The following is a 7,200-nucleotide window of genomic DNA, read 5'->3' on the forward strand; positions in this document are numbered from 1 at the left end:
TCAAAAGCCCTGATTATTTTAAACTGATGGATGTTTCAATTACATGTGACATGTAAAACTCTCATGTCTTACTAGTGTGAGCATGACCTGCCTAATTTGTTAGGGGGCCCCAGGACAAACCTGTACCCACCTACTACCCACTGCACAATGGGTGTACACTAGCACCTCAAAGTTCCCATTAAGTTTAGTACAAATAGTGTTCCTTCGCTGGAACTTAGTTTATGGTAATTTGTTTAAATCCAATATGTAGGAATATGTCTGTATGTAGGGATGTGCAACATGTAAACACAATACAAACAATAAATCCTCTAGCACTACATTTCAACACAGGGCCCCTCTACAAGACACGGCCTAAAAATTTGCTAATAATGCAGGACTAAACTCAGTTAGCGCCCGAGAACAGTCAAAGTTGGTCGGCAAAGCCCCTAATGAAATCACTAGGGTGCTTGATAGTGTGTACAATTTTTTATATTTTATGGGTCTTGTGCTTGGGTGTAACAAAATGGCTCGATATCGCCCCCTACCAAATTTCATAGAAGTAGCCCCTGCAGTGCGTTTCACCTAGATGTATAAAATTTGGTAGGCGTATCTATCATGTCCAGACCTGGTCCAGACTTTAAAAAGCCTCTTGGAGCCATCCCCTAAACCCAACATGAAGTCAGCCATATTTAATTGATATTGCACTTTACTGGTGCTAATTCACTCACACATCTGCCATTGTTAAAATTACCAAAACAATTTACATGAAGTGAGCCTGGGGCAGTTGCAGAATCTGTGTATGAGAAAGGCCTCCGGGACCCTGCTGTATTTTCAGTTACCATGGGTGCTGCACTGTGACCACAACAAGCATAAATTAAGCCATATACTGTTCCTGTTTCTTGATGCATTTCTCCAGTGTTTGGCATACACCAGTGTGATTTATGCAACTGAACTCTTTGCCACAATTATTAATTAATTAATTAATTAATTCATAACATGCATGAATGAAAAAAAAGGAACAGGAAGAAGAAAAAATCTTATGGTACCTGTCACTTATTTGTGCACATCAAAAAAACAAAAACAGCTGCTTCATGTTAAATTATTAAATGTTATAACTGATATAACTGATCACAAAACATCAAAATTATAAAGAGAGTTAATTTCAACTTAATTAACTAGTTATAATTTCATTTGATTGAAAATTCATTTCAAAGTAAGGCAGCTTACATAAACATACTTTAAGAGGCCAAATAGTCAGTGAGATAATGGTGCATCAGATTCAGCAAAACACCATTTATTTGCAAAGTGAAATTACTTAAAATCTTAATGACATAAGCCTCAGACAGGAACACTGCAATACTGAAGAGGACCAGTTTTCACAGTCCACCCTCAGCAGAGCTGATTGAAAGACACTCAACAGGATACTATAACAACACTATCAACTGTTTTAAAAACTGACCATGGAGTGTAATACACCAATGAACTTGTTGTTGTAAACTCACTGTGCTTTTCTATCATATTGTGAGGAGGTATTTTGTTTATCTTTGTCAGTAGCATCAACTCAAGCAGCTCTCATTGTTTACTTTCATGAACCTCATTCAATCATTATAGTATAATGGCATGATATTAAACATTAGGTGGTAATTTCTCAGACCAAATGGCCTCAGAGCATAGCTGACAGTGTTCCAGGACTGATATTCAAGTTATATTCATCTGTAATTGTGTTAACATGACATACATCCGTGTTTTCAGTTCAAGTCAGATCTCTCTGACAAGAATACTTAATTGGACAAGTATGATCTATGAGCCAGATGCTATACTGAGCCTTGTTGAAACTGACCAGCGGTCCAAATATATGACTGTTTTACAATTTAGACAATGTCTGTCATTAACTTTATTGTAGTGTGTGAGGAAAATACAGCCCCAATAAAAAGGGTAATGTTTTTCCTGACACTATTAATGATGATTATTTATGATCAGTCCATAGTTCAGATTCAGGAGACAGTCTGTGTTTTGCTTCTTTTTATTCTACTGCAGTTACTGTATTTGCTTTGAGGTGATGAATACATTTGGATTACAACACAAGCAAATGAGCAGAATTAGCTTTGTTCCTGTTATCTTTAAAATGGGTAAATCAAAGCCAAATTGTAGTTTTTACTGTACATTTCTTCCTTAATTAAACTCCTAAATTGGTAACATCATTTCTACTTCTAAGCATTTTACAGTATGCTAACTTTAGTTAGGGAACATTAAAAGCAGTAATACTAATATCCTTTTATAATGTTTTACATATTTACTTTTGATGTCCTGCCATGTGGGAACATGTAAAAAACCATCTTCCTGTGGCCGGGTTGGCTCAGTGGTTAGAGCAAGCGCACATATACTGAGAGGCTTATGCCTCGATGCAGAGGTCCAGGGTTTGAGTCTGACCTGTGACAATTTCCTGCATGTCTCCCCCCCTCTCTCTCACCTAGCTGTCCTGTCCATTAAAGGTGGAAAAGCCCAAAAAATAATCTAAAAACAACAGGATCTAACATCTTCCTCTTTGAAAATTGGACACTGTTGGACCATTCAAGCATGTGATGGTATTGCTGACAATAAAGGGCTATATATTATCTGTATATTTGCAGTGGATGTCTGTTCAGCAAAACCAATGTTACACTTAGCATCTGAAGCCTGGGTGAGCTGTTGTTGTTGGAGTAAAACAGATGGTTGCATCCCAGATTCTGTCTGAGAACAGATCTGATGGCCGTGATACTGTAGCTTTGTTACTGCGAGTAGTTGCATTTTAATTGCAGTTATCATTTAAACAATTATTACCATGTATGTATAAACAAACTTTACCTCCAGACAGCTGATATTTTCCTGAAATGAAAAGCTAAAAATCACAGATTTTGGCAATACTGTAGCTGATGTATTGATGCATTGTAATTTAGTTTTCAACCGGCAGTTTGAATTTGTTAAATTATTGTCAGTATCTGAAATGTATTACCAAATGCCAGTGGTGGAAAATAACTAAGTCAATTTACTCAGGTACTGCGTGCCTGAGTATAATTTTGAGGTACTTTGCTTCAGTACTTCCACATGTTATTTTATACTTCACTACATTTTACATCTATACAGGTATATATAGTTTCTGTACATTGAATCATTCATATGAATACATTAATATTTTACATGCAAAACAAATGATGCTTTGTTTACATGCAATGCAGTGCCTTGCTATATGTTAAACTACCCAACAGTATATAAACTAGTTAGAATTAGCTCCATCTTGACAAAATGGAACAAAGAATGCTGGATAGTCATTATGTATGTATCAGTAATGATAATAAAATAAATATACTAATGTCACTGATAGGGGCTAATCTTCCTATGAATACTTTTACTTTTGATACTTTAAGTGTATTTTGCTGATGTACCTTTACTTAGATAACCTTTTGAATGCAGGATTTTCACTTCTTTTTAAAATTGTGATTTAAAACCACCACTGTCAGTTGAATCTGAGTTTTCTCCACAGTTAAGAAGAGCAAGTTTATGTGTATAACTGCCTGATTCCACTAAGACTAAAATCAAATGTCAAGTTTAAAAATTCATTTTGTTAATGTCATTTAACAAATTGCATGCGTATTCATGAAAACTCTAACAATGCTTTGATTGCATTGATAGCAGAGACAGCATTGATAATTTATTATTATTACATTATGCATTTTGGCTTAGGGCATTCATTAGGGTCAGCAAACAACACTATAATTAAGTGTAATTTGCCAGCAGGCGAAGTTGCACTTTTTTTTGTGTTACATGTTGGCCATTACCTAATCCCAAACCGACCTGTGACCACAATGAACAAATGCCCTGCAATCATTACTGCTGGCCTGATATATATAAAATATACATCAGGAAATATATTTCTCATAATTAAAAGTCTACATCTGGAATTGGTAAAGAGGAGCTGAGCTGAGTGTAGCAATGAGTGTAGAGAGAGTAAACAGTATAGTATCTGCCTCTCACAGATGTAGTTTGATGGATGCTCTGTGTAGGTCTCCTTGCCCCAACCTCAGGACAACATGTTTGTTGGTTGTTGATCACGACCCGCAGTCTTTGTACCTAACTGCCCCCTGACACAAAGATATATCACAGGTCCCACACACTGCTACCTGCCAGGGATGTTTCTATTCTGTGCACTTGGTGCACATGGTGGCTGCTTTGTCCTTTCAAATGGCATTTTTAGAGACAGGTTTTCATTTCTAAAGTCTCAGCTTCTGTTTTACCACTGTAGTTTGGGGTATTTATCACTGCTACATATGCCAGTGGGCCTTCAATAGGTCCAGCGCTAGAAAACGCAATTAGCAGTTCACTTATAACAAATGGAGTGAAAATGTAATGAAAGTAACAGTTAATGAGACCAATAAAAAAGTCTTGGTTTGCTCTGATTTACCATATACAATCTCAGTCTTGATTGTAATTTCTTCTGTGACAAATGAGTGATATAACGATCCCCTGAAATAGAGGGGGATGACATCCTGGTGTGGACTAAAAGGCAGCACTTAGAACCACGATTAAATAATTAATACAGGTTTTATACCCATTTTACACCTCCAAATTATGGTTTGCCATATATCTGAGACGCAGCGGCCGAAGAGTACCATGTCAGCGAAAATTTCATGTACAGTAAATCTTTGTAAGGGAGGAGCCATTGGCTGCAAATCATCTGTGAGGTGAGGGATGACATGAATATAACCTTTCCCCCTTTTATTCTTAACCGGTGGCAATGGGTGAAAATATAGAGCACGTAAAACACACACACACACACACACACACACACACACACACACACACACACACACACACACACACACACACACACACACACACACACACACACACACACACACACACTCACTCACACTCTCTCACATATCAAATTGTAGCGTTTTTGACCTTTGTATCAATTTGATTGGATTACATCAATAGCATTGCTGCTCTGATTAGGCCTACAATGAATACAGTTATATTGAAAGTGATCCAACAGTAGGTGGTACCATATCATAATGCTCCACACAAGAGGCCAGTACATACATACAAAAACAGCTAAGCCTGCAGGGATTTCCACTAAATCCACTTAATCCACTATTTTATTTACACAAACATTACCTTTACCTGGGAACAACAAACCCACACATGCCCCAAACACAAGCTATCACAAAGCAAATAACTACACTAACAATATAACCTCTTAAATGAGACCACATGTGCCTGATTCTCTTTTTCTTTCCAACGTCCTCTAGATGGCACCATGGTCCATGAAAAGATGGACCTTTTATTTTCAAATTATACCACCTTGTAAATGCCATACAATATTCCTCGATACTAAATTATTATTTTCCCCTTGTGTCACACACATGCAATCATCTCAAACCTTAATTGTATTTGTTTCTATTTGTTTCCGTAATTAATGTTATTATGGGGAACACATTTTTATTATAGCAAAAGTGTACTTTATTAGGTGGGCTATTGCAAAATGATTGATATATTCAACACATTACTTTAATTTTAATATTGTGTTTTGCAACTGCTTTTGTTTCTTTGCTTAGCTACACAAGTCATATCCATGTGTTTACCTTGTCTTAACAATTTTCACTGAAATATTTTTTATGAACTTAATATCCCTCACAAAGCCCAACCCTCACTGTCTGTGGTGCCTGGGGTGTTAGGGTTGACCTTGTCCTGAGAAAGTGTAGATTTGGCTCCATGACTGCATTAGGGAAGACTGCCTGCCATAACCTGGGTTTGGGTAGACGGACGTACGCAAGTGGAAACTCTGAGGAAATGGAGATTCAGAGCAGGGAAACCAGAGAGTCAATTTAGTCACTGTCTAATACCTTTTCGCATGCAAGTACAAAGCCAATCTCACACGTCGGTGTTGACTAGAATCTCTCTCCGAGGAATTTAGGGAAAGAACAATTCCTAGCATCTGTTTCCTGTTCACTTGCATAGAGGAAACTCCATGGGTGTAAATCACACCAAATATAAATAGAATCAGCATTCAATTTACAGGAGCTAAAGTTGGTTACAGTGGCCTTGCATTTTTGTTCCTTCTGTCACTAAAGGACATATCACTGCATTACATGCCTCACAAGGCATTCATGTGTTTTTTAAGCTAGGAACATAACAAAGCAATGATCTGTTTTTTTTACGTTACCCCAGAATTACATGTTTAGCAGGATAACAGCATGACAGATTAAATATTACCGAAAATATCCATATTTTTATATAGAATCTGACTACACCATATACAGCATAATGCTTGAAAGAGGGGTTTAAAGTTCAACATTATAGTTATTGTGACTCTGCTATTTAAAATATATTTGTAAAATAAATCTCAGATGCTAAATTAGTCCACACTCAAATATGTTTAAAATACTGCTTCAAAACTACTACATGGTGAAAATTGACATTGTTTTTTAAAGACAGTCTTTGCATGGTCTTGAACTAAATAAATCAATAAACGTGTATTTAAGATTGGTGTCAAGAACGTATTATGTGTGGCTGAGTTTGCTCAGTGGGTAGAGCAGGCACACATGTACTGAGAGAGGTTTATACCTCGATGCAGAGGTCCAGGGTTTGAATCTGACCTGTGATGATTTCATGCATGTCTTAACCCCCCTTTCTCACGTAGCTGTCCTGTCAAAAAAATTTAAGGCTGAAAATTCAAAAAAAAAAATCGTAAAAAAATGAACATATTATGTAAAATTGTATTTTTTGTTGCCTGATATGTGAAAGGTGTAATTTTAGAGCCGTTTACAACATACATGTCAGCTGCAAACAGTGTGTATATATATATATATATATATACACATACATATATATGTTATAAAGATCATCACATTTATTTCAATGCAGTCTCTATAATTTATATTAATTAGCAAAATAACTTTTGAACTTTGATGTTCACCCTTATGTCATGTGTTTTGCTTGAGGTCCTGAGGGACTCACATACACTGTTTTTCATAAATCTTTGAACATCTATGCACTTAGTTTGCTATTGAATATTGACTGATTATTTTAGTCTGATACATTGAGCCCATCACACTGTGTGCTGATACAGTCAGACAGGCCCAGGCAAAGCCTTCTTAAATGAGCTACAGCTCAGGGTGGGCTTGGAGTATTTTTCTCCTTCTCCTGTATATAGACAGATAATTGCAGGTTTTCTTCAAATGC

Source organism: Perca flavescens, chromosome 11 (assembly GCF_004354835.1).
Source record: "Perca flavescens isolate YP-PL-M2 chromosome 11, PFLA_1.0, whole genome shotgun sequence".
NCBI classification, from domain to species: domain Eukaryota; kingdom Metazoa; phylum Chordata; class Actinopteri; order Perciformes; family Percidae; genus Perca; species Perca flavescens.